We start from the raw sequence: 23,403 nt of genomic DNA, 5'->3' as shown, positions 1-23,403 counted from the left end.
TTAAGACTGGATTCGATTACTTACAGTGTGGAAACAGGCCCTTCGGCCCAACAAGTCCACATTGACCCGCCGAAGCGCAACCCACCCTGACCCATTCCCCGACATTTACCCTTTCACCTAACACTATGGGCAATTTAGCATGGCCATTTCACCTAACCTGCACATTTTTGGACTGTGGGAGGAAACCGGAGCACCCAGAGGAAACCCACGCAGACACGGGGAGAATGTGCAAACTCCACACAGTCAGTCGCCTGAGGCTGGAATTGCTTTTGTTGGACTTGCTTCACATTTTGTGCAAAGCTGCTTCATTGGCCATTTCAATTGGATATTTGCTTAAACTTTATGCAATTCTTGTCATTGTTCATCTCAGGTATGAGGAATCAGAGGTGACCAGAGGTCCACACAGTGAAATATATTTCACAGCAAAACGCTAGCTATAGGTACAAATAAAATGCCTAGAAAATAATATTGAAATGCTCAAGAAACATTGAGAAGGATCTTCCGAGAAGTGAGGATTGGAAAATTCTGATATTCGGGAGTAATTTGGGAGGCTGGCACCTCAGCTCATTGGGGAGAGGGAGAGGTATGCTGTGGGTGAGGGGGGCGGGTGGTGGCTGGCAGGACCTTCCCACAATACCAGCAAGTGCAGCTAATCAGGAAGGGTGTGGCAATTGGAGAGAAATGGTGGAACTGTGGCTGCAGAGGCCTCCTTGGGCTACAGTACATTTGACTCTGATGGTCTCTACCGTCACCACAGCCCCAATTCCGGGAAGCAGCAAGGAAGCATCATCCTTGCATCAAATAGCCCACTGATGCGGTGGGGCTGGTGGTAGCAGCAAAATGGCTGCAGAAGAGAAACATGGCCCTATTTGGGCCTTTCACTTCTCAAAATGGCTGCCTGCCTCTATGCAGTGTGTCGCTGAGCCACTGTCATTCCAGCCACAGGGAAACTTTCCCAGCAGTGGGCTGCATCAGGGAGCAGTCTCCCTGGAATTTTACCAGGACCCCTCATCTCCTAACCCATTAATTTATTTCATCCATACAAAATCACAAATAATGAAGTTTATACTCCTGGTCATTCAGATTTGGCAGATGGGTTCACTGATAAGGTACCATTTCTGATTTGTTTCTAGTGGCTCAGTAGTTAGCACTATTGCCTTACAGGCACCAGAGATCGATTCCACTCTTCGGCAATAGTCTGTGTGGAGCTTGCACTGAGTTGGACTTGTCCTGACAATGCACTCATAACTGTAGAACAAACTTTTTTAGGCCTTAGCTACAGAAATTTTAGATCTGTATAGCATTGAGGATGAGAGAAAATCTTGCCTTTATACAACACCTTTGGTGACTCCCTGACATGCCAAAACACTTTATAGCCAATGAAGTACTCATGAAGAGTAGTCACAGTTGTAATGTAGTAATGTGTGTTGAAAGAAAGGAACAGAGGAATCCAAAAGAAAGATAAGAAATGAATAATGTAATGGTAATTTTTCAAAACTTTTATAGTCTCCCAAAATGGCTTTATGAGCCAATTTAGAGAAGAAAGGCCCAGGTCCACCTCTTGATTGAGCTGATCTCACTGAGGGCAGTAACATGTGTATACTCGCCCTGACTGACTGGAGGAAAAGAAAGCCAGCATGTACTTACACTTGCTCATTAACTACCAATAGCTATGAGTCTGAGATTCAGGACGGGATTGTGTAAATTGGCTCCCTTTCTTCAACGTGTTGTTTATATGACATATCAATACCTGGGTAAGGTCGCAAAGGAATGTACAGCCAGATTACAGAGTCAGTATTTTCAGGAAAGGCAAAAAACAAGCAAATAAACTGTGAAACAAAAACAAAATCACTTAATCATGGATTTGCTGAGTCTCACAGAGTAGAAGGAGACAACTTGACCTTTAAGCCTCTTCTAATTCTTTGAATGAGCTATCGAAGCTCAGCCCCTCTGCTCATTTCCACCAGCCTGAGAATTTTTCATTTTCGTGGAGACATTCAATTTCCTTTTAAAAGTTATAAATTAATCTTTTTAATCTGCACATTCCAGATCATAATAATTCACTGTGCAAAACCAAATCTTATTTTCTTTCTTGGTTTATTTTACCAATGATGTAAATTCTGTGCCAGTGGCTGCCAAGCCTTCTACCAGATGGAACAATTTCTCCTTATACACTCTGTTGGAACAAAGTGAAATGAAATTCCTGGATGGGAAGGCGTTTTGAAGGAACTGTGCTCAGCGAGTGGAGTTAGATTAGATTTGAAGGTTGTGGTGTCTCCTTCATTACAGGACATGTCCTTTATAGGCTGTCAAACGCGATGCTGAGTTAGAGCTTTTTGAATAGTGGCAGCATCGTACTTTCTGGAATGTTACACTGGCTCTGCCCTCAGCCTGTCTAAGCATTAATTGAAATTGTGACAATTCGCCCGTTCACAGATTTGCTTCAGTGCATGAATAATAGCTGCTTATCTCCAACACTGAGATTGCACCTACTTGTTTTTCAGGCCTTTATTGGGTTGTAGCCTCAGCTGGAACTTTGAAAATCTTCCCAAATGAACTGCAGGCATTGTGTTGACCAGACATTGCAGAGAATAATCTGTTAACTCTCAGAGTTTCTCTCAGCCAGTAGTATCCATTAACAATAGCCCATCACCCTGAATGTTTTTATTAGAAATGTTCTTAGATCAGAACTATTGCAATAAATATTGATTTCACTCCTCAGTCACAAAATTACCTTTATCAACAGCCAAGTGCTCTTCAATACATGTTGAAATTCTCAAATGGTTTGCCATCTTCAGAAGAAGATGGGGGAGTTCAGAACTAGAGGGCATAGGTTTAGTGTGAGAGAAAAAAGAAATAAAAGGGATCTAAGGGGCAACTTTTTCACGCAGCGGGCGATTCGTGCATGGAATGAGCTGCCAGAGGAAGTGGTGGAGGCTGGTACAGTTGCGATATTTAAAAGGCATCTGGATGGATATATGAATAGGAAGGGTTTTGAGGGATATGGGCATAGATTAGGTTAGGATATCTGGTTGGCATGGATGAGTTGGACCAAAGGGTCTGTTTCTGTGCTGTCCATCTTGATGACTCTAGTGATGTTGGTTGAGGGATAGCTGCATGCCTTTTTATATCAAACTGAACATGTAGATAGGCCATTTCATCATCAGAAAGATAGCACCTGTAGTTATGCAGCACTTTCTTAGTGCTGCACTGCATAATAATTTGGATTATACAGTGATGGCTCTAGGATGGGACTTGAACGCACAAACGTCTGACAGACAGCATTGTACTAGCCTCCTCCACTTCCTCTGGCAGCTCATTCCATATATGCACCACCCTCTGTGTGAAAATGTTGTCCCTTAGGACCTTTTTAAATTTTTTTCCCTTTCACTCCAAACTTATGCCCTCCAGAAATAGAGGGCATAGGTTTGGAGTGAGAGGGAAAAAATTTAAAAGGGACTTAAGGGGCAACTTTTGCTCCGCCCAGGGAAAAGACCTTGTCTATTTACCCCATCCTTGCTCCTCATGATTTTATAAACCTCTGAAAGGTCCCCCTTCAGCCTCTGATGCTCCAGGGAAAACAGTCCAAGCGTATTCAACTTCTCCCTATAGCTCAAACCCTCAAACCCTAGCAATATCCTTGTAAATCTTTCCTGAACCCTTTAAAGTTTTACAACATCCTTCCAACAGGAGGAGGACCAGAATTGCAGACAATATTCCAAAAGTGGCTGAACCAATATCTAAAGCTAGTTAATCAGTCATGTATTTAACTTGCTACTGGTGAGATCTTCTTGTGCACATATAGCTGCTGTATCATCTACAATTACAACACTGACTCTGCAGTATAATTATAAAGTACAAAGGCACATCTGTAGAATGTAGATAGCACTGTATAAATGTAGCTCCTTTCTAATACAAATGTACATCCAATGCTTCACCATCAATGCAAACTAATTGCTCCCAAATTTCCAACAGTTGAACCAATGCTAGTATGGGAAATTTATCTTAATTTATATTTTGTTCTCAAAGTGTTGAAACAGTGGCTACAAAACTACATTCATCAACTCACGTTGACAATCCCTAAATATCCTTCAGTTTCAGCCAGCGTTCTTGGCCACGACATCGACAAATTATTACAGTGAGGCTATCACAAAACAGATACTTACACAAACACTCAGCAGATCATTCAACATTTAAAGAGGAAAAAAAAAAGCGAGGTTTTAGCTATGGATCTTTCCTCAGGATGGGAGGAGATTAGAGAAGAACAGCACTTAAACAGGAACAGAAGAAATTGAAGCAGAATGGCTTGTAAAGATTTTAAATGTAAAGCAGGAGATGATTAAATGATATTACAATAAAAGAAATATCATGCAAGAAGTTACAGCATTTAAGAGACATTGAGTAGGTGTAAATGGCTGAGTTAGTGCTGGACTTTGTTGAAAGAACACAGTCTATTTAACAGGTGGTGTGGTGGCTCAGTGGTTAGCATTACTGCCTTAACAGTGTCAGAGACTTGGGTTTGATTCCTTGGGCAACTGTCAGTGTGGGGTTTGCACATTCTCCCTGTGTCTGTCTAGGTTTCCTCCAGATGCTCTGAGTTCCTTCCACATTCCAAAGACGTGCAGCTTAGGTGGATTGCTAAATTGCTCTGTGGTGTCTAGGGATGTGCAAGTTAGGTGGATTTGCCATGGGAAATGTGTGGCTATGGGGATAGGGTGGTGGAGTCTGTGCCAGACTGGGATACTCTTCAGAGAGTTGATGGGCCGAACTGCCTATTTCCACACTGTAGAGATTCCATGATTCAATGCTAACAAAGGTAGAAGTGTGGATGTGGCAGATAGGAAAAGATGTTTAGTAGATTGTCATATATCAGAATCATTTAAGCACATGGGAGAAAAGGAACAGTAATAACTACATATAAAACTGTCTTAGAGTTAGGAGGCTGAACAAATATTTCTTTGAATGAATGGGGGCCTGCAGCAGAGTTACCCAGGGAGCATTGCTTTTTGTGTGATTGATAACATGGATTTGCATTTCAGAATGTACAGTTTTGAAGCTTACAAATGCTACAAAATTTTACAACAGAGGATAGCAGGATAGCAGCAGATTGCAGGAAGACATAATCAGCTGAAGTCCAAAACCCCTCACCCCCAGCCCCACCTTTACTGACATTCCCAGCACTCAAGTTGAAGACTTGTGTTTTTAAAATTTAAAAGTAAAACTAATATCTAACTTGGAGAGAGAACAGACCATTTAGCATTTCGTGTGTCAGGTACATGAGAAGCTGTACTTGAACAGTGAAGGATGTAAGAATGGAGATGTCAGTGAGATTGGGGATTGAACAGCAATGGTGTGCTCAGGTAGGTGCAGTTGCTCAGGTAGTCTGATAGTTGCAGTTGGGCTAATCAATATACATCAGAGAATGTCATTTTATACTTACCAGGTTTACAGCCCAAATTAGCCCATCTGTTTCTGCATAATCTGTCACGTTCTTTCAATGTCACAACCAGAGTGCTGCAACAGATCATTGAGAAACTAATCGTCTTTTGACAACGCTCTGTTGAAGTTTTAAACCTTTAAGCACACTTTTTATCAGATCTATCTTGGCTGATGGAACAGTTTTAATCCACTAGTCTGATAGTCCTGAAAATGGAAGGACAACTGAATCCAGGACATAGGAGCAGGGTCTTTTGACCCCAGAGGCCTGCTCTGCAAACCAGCATGATCATGTCTGATTTGCCTGTTCCCACAACCCTTTGTCCATCAAAAAGTCCGTTTTGAATAAATCCAATGCTGAGCCATCACTGCTTACTGTTGAAGATAATTCCACAGATCAATGATCCTGCTTCTCACTCCATGTCCATCCATTGACTTTCCAATGTAGATAGATGGATCAACAAATGGATAAGGAATCAAAAAAGACTCAAGGGACCAAATGGCCTACTTTCATGCTGTATTTTCCTGCAATTCTATGAGAAGAACCAAAACAGGACTTTTATCCAACTAAATGGTGGTGATGGTGAGCCACCATCTTGAAACGTTGTGACAGACCTCAGGCACTTGACAATATTTCCAGCCTTCAGGAAAGACCTTCAATTCCCACCTCCCTGGCAATAATCCCACCTCGGCTGGCAGAGGGAGTATGGTTTCAGGCAGGACCTGCCCACCATTGCCCACTTAACTCGGAGACAGACTGAGGCTGCCACGACACTTTCAGGAAGCAAGAAGTGGCTTTTAGGAGCTTCAAACAGGACCAGTACCTTGGGCTAGGGACTTCCCAGCGCAAGACACCTCTTTTACAGCAGTGACTAAGTATTTAGACAAAACATGATTCTGTGAAAGCCTCACCACTTTAAATAATCCCTCAATTTCCATTTTCCAATCAGAAATGAATGCACATTTGATATTGATTAAACTGAAAGAAACATACTGTTTGTCATATGTGTGAAGGTCTCTGATGAGCTGTGCGTTAACACAAAGGAGAACAAAGTCTAAAATCTGTGGTTAGCGCTTCGTTTGATTCCCCCCCCCCCCCCCGAAGTGCATTTTATAAACTACAACATCCACCAAGCGGCCACTTAATAAATATGTCCCCATTAACTGTTTATGGGCCAGTGGCCCTCTAACCCTCGACAAAATTGAAATCGATGTTGAGACCATAGTGAGCTTGTGTCCCGAGTGTGTCCTGAGGGAATCAGCGATTTGGGGGTAATAGGATTCACATCTATTCATATCTCTATGTCCCCACAAACCCTCACCCTGATCTGGGACAGCAACAGGATTTTATAACAAAAATCAATCCTCCAAGACGCTGAGACGTTTCAGCTTGCAGAAGGTCCAAACTTAGAACCGAACTCCTTTCCAATTGTTTGCCAAATGACGCATATCGGCTTGGTCTGTTTCATTCTTAGGATCCAGCAGACTGAGGAGCAGGCGGTACACAGATACACAGACAGACAGTTACACACACACAGACACTCACATACAGGCACACACACAGACATACACAAGATCTACACACACAGAAACATACACTGACATATATACATACATACACACAGATATACACACACACAGACATAGATACACACAGACAGATATACACACAGACACACAGCGAAACATACACAGATATACACAAACCTAGACAGATGCACACACAGATACACAGAGAGACATATACAGACAGATTCATACACACAGACACAGGGAGACATACACAGATATACACTGATACAGATACACAGAGATGCATACACAGATATACACACAAACACTCAGAGAGACATACACACACATATTTATACACACAGACACAGATATACCAGACAGAGACACATAGATAGATATGCACATACAGAGACACTCACATAGAACCACATACACACATACAGGCACACACACAGATATATACACATACACAGAAAGATATACAGATATATATCACATAAATACAGCGACACAGATACACAGACATACACACACAGATAGATATACACACAGAGACACATTCAGACTCACATATACATATTCAGAAACAGACGCACAGTAGCATACAGAAGACACACATGGAGACACACATTCACGCTAAGACATACAGACACACACTCAGACACACGGACACATGGCGAAATTCCAAACAAGATCCACCACCAGTTCTTACAAAAAAAATATTTAACTTGAAGCAGAGAGCGGCGGATTCAGAGCTGAAAATCCAGACTTACCAGACAACTTTCAAACTGGAGAACAAGTCAGTGTTTCTACCCAGAAACTAATGACTGCGGTAGCTCCAAATACAGCAGGACACTTTGCTGATGCACATCCTAAATGTTCATCGTTCCTACAACCCGGATTCCATCTCCAAACAATCTGTCCCAACTAACTAAAGACAACATCTACAGATTTAAAACAAAAAGCGGCTGACCCGTCTGGGGAAAGTTTCCCTGTAATTGAAAAGATCAGTTCTTTATTTGCAGAAACTGCCTCATTCATTTCCAAGTCACAGGCAGCAGAAGGACAGCAGTGACAAGGGTGTAACTCCTCCCCTGGTGGATCTACCCGCTTTCAGTAACTCAGTTAAAACCCGGCTTGCCACTTACTGCATTGGCTGCTCGGTGCACTCTGCAGTGCCCGCCGCTCCCAGCCCCACATGCTGAGGCCGTTCACTCATTCAGCCCCTGCTAGCTCACTGCTGCTGCTGCCGGCTGCAGCTCCAGCTCCACACTGAGCTCTCCATAGCTGCTGGCGCTGGGAAACACTGGAACAAGCAAAAGGGAAGGGGGAGGCTCCGCTCAGAGAATGGCCTTTTCAGCTGTTTCTGCAGAAACCAAAAAAACACACACACACAGAAAGGAATGATGTTTGAAAAGCATCGAGATCAGAGAGCGAACAAGACAGCGCGCTTCCCACCTCCAAACTGTCGAGAGTCAGAGGGGCGGTGACTGCTTGGAGCGATGTGTGGTTTCTGAATGGTTAAAGGCAGAAGGCACTAGCAGCTGGTGAACACATCAGGACCGAGGTTTCCGGGAGCCCTGAGTGACTGCTGACAGTTTGGAAAGCTCCAGGGATCCACTGAGCGGCTGCTTTCACCAGCGATTGGTCGCACAGATTCTCTGCGATTCCCCACATCCCCCCGCCCACAAGATCCCCGGACATTCACCCAGGTCCGAGGGAGGTCTGAGGTGGGGTTTCCCACCGCTAGCAGGGAGGTGGGCGCAGCCTGCAGCTGTTATGGACGCTCCCGTTATCCGAAGAGAGCTAATACACGTTATCAGCAATTGTGACCTGTGTCCCCATAACACAGCTTACACTGCCCTGTGTCCCCATAACACAGCTCACACTGCCCTGTGTCCCCACAACACAGCTCACACTGCCCTGTGTCCCCACAACACAGCTCACACTGCCCTGTGTCCCCACAACAAAGCTTACACTGCCCTGTGTCCCCACAACACAGCTCGCACTGCCCCACGTTCCCATAACACAGCTCACACTGCCCTGTGTCCCCATAACACAGCTCACACTGCCCTGTGTCCCCACAACACAGCTTACACTGCCCTGTGTCCCCACAACACAGCTCGCACTGCCCCACGTTCCCATAACACAGCTCACACTGCCCTGTGTCCCCATAACACAGCTCACACTGCCCTGTGTCCCCACAACACAGCTCACACTGCCCTGTGTCCCCACAACACAGCTTACACTGCCCTGTGTCCCCACAACACAGCTCGCACTGCCCCACGTTCCCATAACACAGCTCACACTGCCCTGTGTCCCCATAACACAGCTCACACTGCCCTGTGTCCCCACAACACAGCTTACAATGCCCTGTGTCCCCACAACACAGCTCGCACTGCCCCACGTTCCCATAACACAGCTCACACTGCCCTGTGTCCCCATAACACAGCTCACACTGCCCTGTGTCCCCACAACACAGCTTACACTGCCATGTGTCCCCACAACACAGCTCGCACTGCCCCACGTTCCCATAACACAGCTCACACTGCCCTGTGTCCCCATAACACAGCTCACACTGCCCTGTGTCCCCACAACACAGCTCACACTGTCCTGTGTCCCCACAACACAGCTTACACTGCCCTGTGTCCCCACAACACAGTTCGCACTGCCCCACGTTCCCATCACACAGCTCACACTGCCCTGCATTCACATAACACAGCTCACACTGCCGTGTCCCCATAACACACCTCACATGCCTGTCGTCCCCATTACACAGCCCACTCTGCCCTGTCTCCCCATAACACAGCTCACACTACCCTGTGTCTCCATGGCACTGCATACACTGCCCTGCATCCCCATAACACAGCTCACACTGTCCTGTGTCTCCATTACACAGCTCACACTGCCCTGTGTCTGCATCAGACAGCTCACACTGCCCTGCGTTCCAATAGCAGAGCTCACACTGCCCTGTGTCTCCATAACACAGCACACACTGCCCTGGGTACCCATAATACAGCATACACTGTCCTGTTCCCCATAACACAGCATACACTGCCGTGTGTCTCCAAACACAGCACACACTGCCCTGTACCTCCATGACACAGCATACACTGCCCTATGTCCCCATCACACAGCTCACACTGACCTGCGTTCCCAGAACACTGCACACACTGCCCTGCATCCCCATGACACAGCCCACTCTGACCTATGTCCACATAACACAGCTCACGCTGATCTGCGTTCCCATAACACAGCTCACACTACACTGCATCTCCATAATACAGCACACACTGCCCTATGTCTCCATAACACAGCTCACACTGACCTGCATCCCCATTACACAGCTCACACTGAACCTGCATCTCCATAACACAGCTCACACAGCCCTATGTCTCCATAACACAGCTCACACTGCCATGTGTCCCCAAAAAACAGCTCTCACTGCCCTGCATCCCCATAACACAGCTCACACTGCCCTGCAACCACATAACACAGCTCACACTGCACTGTGTCTCCATAACACAGCTCACACTGCCCTGCATTCCCATAACACAGCTCACTCTGCCCTGTGTCCCCATAACACAGCTCACACTGCCCTCTGCCTCCATAACACAGCTCACACTGCCCTGCATCCCCATTTCACAGCCCACTCTGCCCTGTCCCCATAACACAGCTCACACTGCGCTGTGTCCCCATCATACAGCTCACACTGATCTGCGTTCCCATAACACAGCTCACACTGCCCTGCATCTCCATAACACAGCAGACACTGCCCTATGTCTCCATAACACAGCTCACACTGCCCTGCATTCCCATAACACAGCTCACACTGCCCAGCATCCCCATCACACAGCCCACTCTGCCCTGTGTCCCCATAACACAGCTCACACTGCCCTCTGCCTCCATAACACAGCTCACACTGCCCTGTGTCCCCATAACACAGCTCACAATGCCCTGCGTACCCATAACACTGCACACACTGCCCAGCATCCCCATTACACAGCCCACTCTGCCCTGTGTCCCCATAACACAGCACACAGTGCCCTGTGTCCCCTTAACACAGCTCACACTGCACGTTTTCTCCATCACACAGCTCACACTGACCTGTATCTGCAAAACACAGCTCACACTGCCCTGCATTGGCATCACACAGCTCTCACTGCCCTGTGTCGCCATAACACAGCTCACACTGCCCTGTGTCCTCAAAACACAGCTCACACTGCCCTGCGTTCGCATAACACAGCTCACACTGCCCTGTGTCCCCATAACACAGCTTACAATGCCCTGTGTCCCCACAACACAGCTCGCACTGCCCCACGTTCCCATAACACAGCTCACACTGCCCTGTGTCCCCATAACACAGCTCACACTGCCCTGTGTCCCCACAACACAGCTTACACTGCCATGTGTCACAACAACACAGCTCACACTGCCGTGTCACCATAGCACAGCTCACACTGCCCTGCGTCCCCATAACACAGCTCACACTTCCCTGTGTCACAACAACACAGCTCACACTGCCGTGTCACCATAGCACAGCTCACACTGCCCTGCGTCCCCATAACACAGCTCACACTGCCCTGTGTCCTCAAAACACAGCTCACACTGCCCTGCGTTCGCATAACACAGCTCACACTGCCCTGTGTCCCCATAACACAGCTCACACTTCCCTGTGTCACAACAACACAGCTCACACTGCCGTGTCACCATAGCACAGCTCACACTGCCCTGTGTCCCCATAACACAGCTCGCACTGCCCTGCGTCCCCATAACACAGCTCACACTGCCCTGTGTCCCCATAACACAGCTCACACTGCCCTGCGTCACCATATCACAGCTCACACTGCCCCACGTTCCCATCACACAGCTCACACAACCCTGCATTCACATAACACAGCTCACACTGCCGTGTCCGCATAACACAGCTCACACTGCCCTATGTCTCCATTACGCAGCTCACACTGCCCTGTGTCTGCATCTGACAGCTCACACTGCCCTGGGTCCCCATAATACAGCATACACTGTCCTGTTCCCCATAACACAGCATACACTGCCGTGTGTCTCCATAACACAGCTCACACTGCCCTGTGTCTCCATAACACAGCACGCACTGCCCTGGGTCCCCATAATACAGCATACACTGTCCTGTTCCCCATAACACAGCATACACTGCCTTGTGTCCCCTTAACACAGCTCACACTGCCCTGCATTCCCATAACACAGCTCACACTGCCCTGCATCTCCATAACACAGCACACACTGCCCTGTATCTCCATGACACAGCATACACTGCCGTATGTCCCCATCACACAGCTCACACTGACCTGCGTTCCCATAACACAGCTCACACTGCACTGCATCTCCATAACACTGCACACACTGCCCTGCATCCCCATTACACAGCTCACACTGAACCTGCATCTCCATAGCACAGCTCACACAGCCCTATGTCTCCATAACACAGCTCACACTGCACTGTGTCCCCAAAAAACAGCTCTCACTGCCCTGCATCCCCATAACACAGCTCACACTGCCCTGCATTCCCATAACACAGCTCACTCTGCCCTGTGTCCCCATAACACAGCTCACACTGCCCTCTGCCTCCATAACACAGCTCACACAGCCCTGTGTCCCCATAACACAGCTCACACTGCGCTGTGTCCCCATCATACAGCTCACACTGATCTGCGTTCCCATAACACAGCTCACACTGCCCTGCATCTCCATAACACAGCAGACACTGCCCTATGTCTCCATAACACAGCTCACACTGCCCTGCATTCCCATAACACAGCTCACACTGCCCAGCATCCCCATCACACAGCCCACTCTGCCCTGTGTCCCCATAACACAGCTCACACTGCCCTCTGCCTCCATAACACAGATCACACTGCCCTGTGTCCCCATCACACAGCCCACTCTGCCCTGTGTCCCCATAACACAGCTCACACTGCCCTGTGTACCCATAACACTGCACACACTGCCCAGCATCCCCATCACACAGCTCACTCTGCCCTGTGTCCCCATAACACAGCTCACACTGCACTTTTTCTCCATCACACAGCTCACACTGACCTGTATCTGCAAAACACAGCTCACACTGCCCTGTGTCCCCATAACACAGCTCACACTGCCCTGCATCCCCATTTCACAGCCCACTCTGCCCTGTGTCCCCATAACACAGCTCACACTGCCCTGTGTCCCCATAACACAGCTCACACTGCCCTGCATCCCCATTTCACAGCCCACTCTGCCCTGTGTCCCCATAACACAGCTCACACTGACCTGCATCTCCATAACACAGCAGACACTGCCCTCTGCCTCCATAACACAGCTAACACTGCCCTGTGTCCCCATAACACAGCACACAGTGCCCTGTGTCCCCTTAACACAGCTCACACTGCATTTTTTCTCCATCACACAGCTCACACTGACCTGTATCTGCAAAACACAGCTCACACTGCCCTGCATTGGCATCACACAGCTCTCACTGCCCTGTGTCGCCATAATACAGCCCACTCTGCCCTGTGTCCCCATAATACAGCTCACACTGCCCTGTGTCTCCATAATACACCCCACTCTGCCCTGTGTCCCTATAACACAGCTCACACTGCCCTGTGTCCCCATCATACAGCTCACACTGATCTGCGTACCCATACCACAGCTCACACTGACCTGCATCTCCATAACACAGCAGACACTGCCCTCTGCCTCCATAACACAGCTAACACTGCCCTGTGTCCCCATCATACAGCTCACACTGATCTGCGTACCCATACCACAGCTCACACTGACCTGCATCTCCATAACACAGCAGACACTGCCCTCTGCCTCCATAACACAGCTCACACTGCCCTGTGTCCCCATAACACAGCACACAGTGCCCTGTGTCCCCTTAACACAGCTCACACTGCACTTTTTCTCCATCACACAGCTCACACTGACCTGTATCTGCAAAACACAGCTCACACTGCCCTGCATTGGCATCACACAGCTCTCACTGCCCTGTGTCGCCATAACACAGCTCACACTGCCCTGTGTCTCCATAATACAGCACACACTGCCCTGTGTCCTCAAAACACAGCTCACACTGCCCTGCGTTCGCATAACACAGCTCACACTTCCCTGTGTCACAACAACACAGCTCACACTGCCGTGTCACCATAGCACAGCTCACACTGCCCTGCGTCCCCATATCACAGCTCGCACTGCCCCACGTTCCCATCACACAGCTCACACAACCCTGCATTCACATAACACAGCTCACACTGCCGTGTCCGCATAACACAGCTCACACTGCCCTATGTCTCCTTTACACAGCTCACACTGCCCTGTGTCTGCATCTGACAGCTCACACTGCCCTGGGTCCCCATAATACAGCATACACTGTCCTGTTCCCCATAACACAGCATACACTGCCGTGTGTCTCCATAACACAGCTCACACTGCCCTGTGTCTCCATAACACAGCACGCACTGCCCTGGGTCCCCATAATACAGCATACACTGTCCTGTTCCCCATAACACAGCATACACTGCCTTGTGTCCCCTTAACACAGCTCACACTGCCCTGCATTCCCATAACACAGCTCACACTGCCCCGCATCTCCATAACACAGCACACACTGCCCTGTATCTCCATGACACTGCATACACTGTCCTATGTCCCCATCACACAGCTCACACTGACCTGCGTTCCCATAACACAGCTCACACTGCACTGCATCTCCATAACACTGCACACACTGCCCTGCATCCCCATTACACAGCTCACTCTGTCCTGTGTCCCCATAACACAGCTCACACAGCCCTATGTCTCCATAACACAGCTCACACTGCACTGTGTCCCCAAAAAACAGCTCTCACTGCCCTGCATCCCCATAACACAGCTCACACTGCCCTGCATTCCCATAACACAGCTCACTCTGCCCTGTGTCCCCATAACACAGCTCACACTGCCCTCTGCCTCCATAACACAGCTCACACAGCCCTGTGTCCCCATAACACAGCTCACACTGCGCTGTGTCCCCATCATACAGCTCACACTGATCTGCGTTCCCATAACACAGCTCACACTGCCCTGCATCTCCATAACACAGCAGACACTGCCCTATGTCTCCATAACACAGCTCACACTGCCCTGCATTCCCATAACACAGCTCACACTGCCCAGCATCCCCATCACACAGCCCACTCTGCCCTGTGTCCCCATAACACAGCTCACACTGCCCTCTGCCTCCATAACACAGATCACACTGCCCTGTGTCCCCATCACACAGCCCACTCTGCCCTGTGTCCCCATAACACAGCTCACACTGCCCTGTGTACCCATAACACTGCACACACTGCCCAGCATCCCCATCACACAGCTCACTCTGCCCTGTGTCCCCATAACACAGCTCACACTGCACTTTTTCTCCATCACACAGCTCACACTGACCTGTATCTGCAAAACACAGCTCACACTGCCCTGTGTCCCCATAACACAGCTCACACTGCCCTGCATCCCCATTTCACAGCCCACTCTGCCCTGTGTCCCCATAACACAGCTCACACTGCCCTGTGTCCCCATAACACAGCTCACACTGCCCTGCATCCCCATTTCACAGCCCACTCTGCCCTGTGTCCCCATAACACAGCTCACACTGACCTGCATCTCCATAACACAGCAGACACTGCCCTCTGCCTCCATAACACAGCTAACACTGCCCTGTGTCCCCATAACACAGCACACAGTGCCCTGTGTCCCCTTAACACAGCTCACACTGCATTTTTTCTCCATCACACAGCTCACACTGACCTGTATCTGCAAAACACAGCTCACACTGCCCTGCATTGGCATCACACAGCTCTCACTGCCCTGTGTCGCCATAATACAGCCCACTCTGCCCTGTGTCCCCATAATACAGCTCACACTGCCCTGTGTCTCCATAATACACCCCACTCTGCCCTGTGTCCCTATAACACAGCTCACACTGCCCTGTGTCCCCATCATACAGCTCACACTGATCTGCGTACCCATACCACAGCTCACACTGACCTGCATCTCCATAACACAGCAGACACTGCCCTCTGCCTCCATAACACAGCTAACACTGCCCTGTGTCCCCATCATACAGCTCACACTGATCTGCGTACCCATACCACAGCTCACACTGACCTGCATCTCCATAACACAGCAGACACTGCCCTCTGCCTCCATAACACAGCTCACACTGCCCTGTGTCCCCATAACACAGCACACAGTGCCCTGTGTCCCCTTAACACAGCTCACACTGCACTTTTTCTCCATCACACAGCTCACACTGACCTGTATCTGCAAAACACAGCTCACACTGCCCTGCATTGGCATCACACAGCTCTCACTGCCCTGTGTCGCCATAACACAGCTCACACTGCCCTGTGTCTCCATAATACAGCACACACTGCCCTGTGTCCTCAAAACACAGCTCACACTGCCCTGCGTTCGCATAACACAGCTCACACTTCCCTGTGTCACAACAACACAGCTCACACTGCCGTGTCACCATAGCACAGCTCACACTGCCCTGCGTCCCCATATCACAGCTCGCACTGCCCCACGTTCCCATCACACAGCTCACACAACCCTGCATTCACATAACACAGCTCACACTGCCGTGTCCGCATAACACAGCTCACACTGCCCTATGTCTCCTTTACACAGCTCACACTGCCCTGTGTCTGCATCTGACAGCTCACACTGCCCTGGGTCCCCATAATACAGCATACACTGTCCTGTTCCCCATAACACAGCATACACTGCCGTGTGTCTCCATAACACAGCTCACACTGCCCTGTGTCTCCATAACACAGCACGCACTGCCCTGGGTCCCCATAATACAGCATACACTGTCCTGTTCCCCATAACACAGCATACACTGCCTTGTGTCCCCTTAACACAGCTCACACTGCCCTGCATTCCCATAACACAGCTCACACTGCCCCGCATCTCCATAACACAGCACACACTGCCCTGTATCTCCATGACACTGCATACACTGTCCTATGTCCCCATCACACAGCTCACACTGACCTGCATTCCCATAACACAGCTCACACTGCACTGCATCTCCATAACACTGCACACACTGCCCTGCATCCCCATTACACAGCTCACTCTGTCCTGTGTCCCCATAACACAGCTCACACTGCCCTGTGTCCCCATCACACAGCTCACACTGCACTGTGTCCCCATCACACAGCTCACACTGATCTGCGTTCGCATAACACAGCTGACACTGCCCTGCATCTCCATAACACAGCACACACTGCCCTATGTCTCCATAAATCAGCTCACACGGACCTGCGTTCCCATAACACAGCTCACACTGCACTGCATCTCCGTAACACAGCACACACTGCCCAACATCACCATAACACAGCTCACACTGCCCTGCGTCACCATCATACGGCACACACTGCCCTGTGTCCCCATAACACAGCTCCCACTGCCCTGTGTCCCCATAACACAGCATACACTGCCCTGCGTTCCCATAACACAGCTCACATACCCAGCGTCCCCATTACACAGCCCACTCTGCACTGTGTCCACATAACACAGCTCACACTGCCCTTGTGTCCCCATCACACAGATCACACTGATCTGCGTTCCCATAACACAGCTCACACTACACTGCATCTCCGTAGCACAGCACACACTGCCCTATGTCTCCATAACACAGCTCACACTGACCTGAGTTCCTATAACACAGCTCACACTGACCTGCATCTCCATAACACAGCAGACACTGCCCTCTGCCTCCATAACACAGCTAACACTGCCCTGTGTCCCCATAACACAGCACACAGTGCCCTGTGTCCCCTTAACACAGCTCACACTGCATTTTTTCTCCATCACACAGCTCACACTGACCTGTATCTGCAAAACACAGCTCACACTGCCCTGCATTGGCATCACACAGCTCTCACTGCCCTGTGTCGCCATAATACAGCCCACTCTGCCCTGTGTCCCCATAATACAGCTCACACTGCCCTGTGTCTCCATAATACACCCCACTCTGCCCTGTGTCCCTATAACACAGCTCACACTGCCCTGTGTCCCCATCATACAGCTCACACTGATCTGCGTACCCATACCACAGCTCACACTGACCTGCATCTCCATAACACAGCAGACACTGCCCTCTGCCTCCATAACACAGCTAACACTGCCCTGTGTCCCCATCATACAGCTCACACTGATCTGCGTACCCATACCACAGCTCACACTGACCTGCATCTCCATAACACAGCAGACACTGCCCTCTGCCTCCATAACACAGCTCACACTGCCCTGTGTCCCCATAACACAGCACACAGTGCCCTGTGTCCCCTTAACACAGCTCACACTGCACTTTTTCTCCATCACACAGCTCACACTGACCTGTATCTGCAAAACACAGCTCACACTGCCCTGCATTGGCATCACACAGCTCTCACTGCCCTGTGTCGCCATAACACAGCTCACACTGCCCTGTGTCTCCATAATACAGCACACACTGCCCTGTGTCCTCAAAACACAGCTCACACTGCCCTGCGTTCGCATAACACAGCTCACACTTCCCTGTGTCACAACAACACAGCTCACACTGCCGTGTCACCATAGCACAGCTCACACTGCCCTGCGTCCCCATATCACAGCTCGCACTGCCCCACGTTCCCATCACACAGCTCACACAACCCTGCATTCACATAACACAGCTCACACTGCCGTGTCCGCATAACACAGCTCACACTGCCCTATGTCTCCTTTACACAGCTCACACTGCCCTGTGTCTGCATCTGACAGCTCACACTGCCCTGGGTCCCCATAATACAGCATACACTGTCCTGTTCCCCATAACACAGCATACACTGCCGTGTGTCTCCATAACACAGCTCACACTGCCCTGTGTCTCCATAACACAGCACGCACTGCCCTGGGTCCCCATAATACAGCATACACTGTCCTGTTCCCCATAACACAGCATACACAGCCTTGTGTCCCCTTAACACAGCTCACACTGCCCTGCATTCCCATAACACAGCTCACACTGCCCCGCATCTCCATAACACAGCACACACTGCCCTGTATCTCCATGACACTGCATACACTGTCCTATGTCCCCATCACACAGCTCACACTGACCTGCGTTCCCATAACACAGCTCACACTGCACTGCATCTCCATAACACTGCACACACTGCCCTGCATCCCCATTACACAGCTCACTCTGTCCTGTGTCCCCATAACACAGCTCACACTGCCCTGTGTCCCCATCACACAGCTCACACTGCACTGTGTCCCCATCACACAGCTCACACTGATCTGCGTTCGCATAACACAGCTGACACTGCCCTGCATCTCCATAACACAGCTCACACTGCCCTATGTCTCCATAAATCAGCTCACACGGACCTGCGTTCCCATAACACAGCTCACACTGCACTGCATCTCCGTAACACAGCACACACTGCCCAACATCACCATAACACAGCTCACACTGCCCTGCGTCACCATCATACGGCACACACTGCCCTGTGTCCCCATAACACAGCTCCCACTGCCCTGTGTCCCCATAACACAGCATACACTGCCCTGCGTTCCCATAACACAGCTCACATACCCAGCGTCCCCATTACACAGCCCACTCTGCACTGTGTCCACATAACACAGCTCACACTGCCCTTGTGTCCCCATCACACAGATCACACTGATCTGCGTTCCCATAACACAGCTCACACTACACTGCATCTCCGTAGCACAGCACACACTGCCCTATGTCTCCATAACACAGCTCACACTGACCTGAGTTCCTATAACACAGCTCACACTGCCCTGCGTCTCCATAACACAGCTCACACGGCTCTATGTCTCCATAACATAGCTCACACTGCCCTGCATCTCCATAACACAGCTCACACTGCCCTGTATCTCCATACTACAACTCACACTACCCTGCGTCTCCATAACACAGCTCACACGGCCCTATGTCTCCATAACATAGCTCACACTGCCATGTGTCCCCAAAAAACAGCTCACACTGCCCTGCATCCCCATAACACAGCTCACACTGCCCTGCAGCCCCATAACACAGCTCAAACTGCCTGTGTCTCCATAACACATCTCATACTGCCCTGCATCCCCACAACACAGCTCACACTGATCTGCGTTCGCATAACACAGCTGACACTGCCCTGCATCTCCATAACACAGCTCACACTGCCCTGTGTCCCAATCACACAGCTCACACTGCCCTGTGTCTCCATAACACAGCTCACACTGCCCTGCATCTCCATAACACAGCTCACACTGCCCTGTGTCCCAATCACACAGCTCACACTGCCATGTGTCCAAAAAAAACAGCTCACAATGCCCTGCATCCCCATAACACAGCTCACACTGCCTGTGTCTCCATAACACATCTCAGACTGCTCTGCATCCCCATAACACAGCTCACACTGCCCTGTGTCTCCATAACACAGCTAACACTGCCCTGCATTCTCATAACACAGCTCACACTGCCCTGCATCTCCAGAACACAGCTCAAATGCCCGGCGTCCGCATTACACAGCTCACACTGCCCTGTGTCCACATAACACAGCTCATACTACACTGCATTCCCATAACACAACTCACACTGCCCTGTGTCCCCATCATACAGCTCACGCTGCCCTGCGTCCGCATAACACAGCTCACACTGCCCTGCATTCCCATAGCACAGCTCACACTGCCCTGTGTCCCCATAACACAGCTCACACTGCCCTGCGTTCCCATGAAACAGCCCACTCTGCCCTGTGTCACCATCACAGAGCTCACACTGCCCTGTGTCCCCATAACACAGCTCACACTGCCCTGCATTCCCATAACACAGCTCACACTGCCCTGTGTCCCCATAACACAGCTCACACTGCCCTGCATTCCCATTAAACAGCCCACTCTGCCCTGTGTCACCATCACGGAGCTCACACTGCCCTGTGTCCCCATCACACAGCTCACACTGATCTGCGTTCCCATAACACAGCTCGCAATGCCCTGTGTCTCCATAACACAGCACACACTGCACTATGTCTCCATAATACAGCTCACACTGATCTGCGTTCCCATAACACAGCTCACACAGACCTGCGTTCCCATAACACAGCACACACTGCACTATGTCTCCATAATACAGCTCACACTGTCCTGCATCTCCACAACACATCACACACTGCCCTGCATCCCCATAACACAGCTCGCACTGCCCTGTGTCCCCATAACACAACTCACACTGCACTAGGTCTCCATAACACAGCTCACATGGCCCTATGTCCCCATAACACAGCTCATATGCCTGGCGTCTCCATTACACAGCCCAGTCTGCCCTGTGTCCCCATACCACAGCTCACACTGCCCTGCATTCCCATAACACAGCTCACACTGCCCTGTGTCTCCATCACACAGCTCACACTGACCTGTGTCTCCATAACACAGCTCACACTGCCCTGTGTCTCCATTAGAAAGCTCACACTGCCCTGTGTCTGCATCAGACAGCTCACACTGCCCTGCGTTCCAATAGCAGAGCTCACACTGCCCTGTGTCTCCATAACACAGCATACACTGTCCTGTTCCCCATAACACAGCACACACTGCCCTGTGTCCCCATAATACAGCATACACTGTCCTGTTCCCCATAACACAGCATACACGGCTGTGTGTCTCCATGACACAGCTCACACTGCCCTGTGTCTCCATAACACAGCACACAGTGCCTTGTGTCCCCTTAACACAGCTCACACTGCCCTGTGTCTCCATCACACAGCTCACACTGCCCTGTGTCTCCATAACACAGCTCACACTGCCCTGTGTCTCCATCACACAGCTCACACTGCCCTGCGTTCCAATAGCAGAGCTCACACTGCCCTGTGTCTCCATAACACAGCACACACTGCCCTGTGTCCCCATAATACAGCATACACTGTCCTGTTCCCCATAACACAGCATACACGGCTGTGTGTCTCCATGACACAGCTCACACTGCCCTGTGTCTCCATAACACAGCACACAGTGCCTTGTGTCCCCTTAACACAGCTCACACTGCCCTGCGTTCCCATAGCACAGCTCACACTGCACTGCATCTCCATAACACAGCTCACACTGCCCTGCAATCCCATTACACAGCCCACTCTGCCCTGTGTCCCCATAACACAGCTCACACTGCACTGTGTCCCCATCACACAGACACACTGATCTGCGTTCGCATAACACAGCTGACACTGCCCTGCGTCACCATCATACGGCACACACTGCCCTGTGTCCCCAAAACACAGCTCCCACTGCCCTGTGTCCCCATAACACAGCTAACACGGCCCTGTGTCTCTATGACAAAGCATACACTGCCCTGCATCCCCATAACACAGCTCACACTGCCCTGTGTCCCCATAACACAACTCACACTGCACAGTGTCCCCATAACACAGCTCACACTGCCCTATGTCCCCATCACACAGCTCACATTGCCCTGTGTCCCCATAACACAGCTCTCACTGTCCTGTGCCCCCATAACACAGCTCACACGGCCCTATGTCCCGATAACACAGCTCACACTGCCCTGCGTCTCCATAACACAGCTCACACTGCCCTGCGTCCCCATAACACAGCTCTCACTGCCCTGTGCCCCCATAACACAGCTCACACGGCCCTATGTCCCGATAACACAGCTCACACTGCCCTGCGTCACCATAACACAGCTCACACTGCCCTGTGTCCCCATAACACAGCTCACACTGCCCAGCATCTCCATAACACACCTCACATGCCCTGTGTCCCCATAACACAGCTTATACTGCCCAGTGTCCCCACAACACAGCTCACACTGTCCTGTGTCTCCATAACACAGCTCACATGCCCTGTGACCCCATACCACAGCTCACAGTGCGCTGTGTCCCCATACCACAGCTCACACTGCCCTGTGTCCCCATAACATAGCTCAAACTGCCCTACATCTCCATAACACAGCACACAGTGCCTCGTATCTCCATGACACAGCATACACTGCCCTATGTTCCCATCACACAGCTCACACAGACCTGCGTTCCCAAAACACAGCTCACACTGTCCTGCATCTCCACAACACAGCACACACTGCCCTGCATCCCCATAACACAGCTTACACTGCCCTGTGTCCCCATAACATAACTCACAATGCCCTGCGTCTCCAGAACACAGCTCACACGGCCCTATGTCTACATAACACAGCTCACAGTGCCCTGTGTCCCCATTACACAGCTCACACTGTCCTGTATCTCCATAACACAGCTCACATGCCCTGTGTCCCCATAACACAGCTCATACTGCCCAGTGTCCTCATAACACAGCTCACACTGCCCTGCATCTCCATAACACAGCTCACATGCCCTGTGTCCCCATAACACAGCTTATACTGCCCTGTGTCCCCATAATACAGCATAC

At 50.1% G+C, this 23,403-nt stretch overlaps 1 protein-coding gene across 6 annotated transcripts in view; it reads right to left on the bottom strand.

The window, feature by feature from the left end:
* The window catches only part of LOC140468829 (cortexin domain-containing 1 protein), a 55,769-nt gene extending 47,171 nt beyond the window's left edge, over window positions 1-8,598 (bottom strand). For 2 of the 6 annotated variants that reach the window (XM_072564852.1, XM_072564851.1), the window contains exons 1-2: window positions 8,100-8,598; window positions 5,441-5,514 (exon numbers count right to left, since the gene is read on the bottom strand). The gene's annotated coding sequence lies outside the window, so the exon portion shown is untranslated. The other 4 variants (XM_072564854.1, XM_072564850.1, XM_072564855.1 and 1 more) reach the window with 4 other exon arrangements.
* Between the last annotated feature and the right edge of the window lie 14,805 nt (window positions 8,599-23,403).

The sequence above is a fragment of the Chiloscyllium punctatum genome, chromosome 48 (assembly GCF_047496795.1).
Source record: "Chiloscyllium punctatum isolate Juve2018m chromosome 48, sChiPun1.3, whole genome shotgun sequence".
Lineage (NCBI taxonomy): Eukaryota > Metazoa > Chordata > Chondrichthyes > Orectolobiformes > Hemiscylliidae > Chiloscyllium > Chiloscyllium punctatum.
This window is presented reverse-complemented; position numbering and strand designations above follow the sequence as displayed.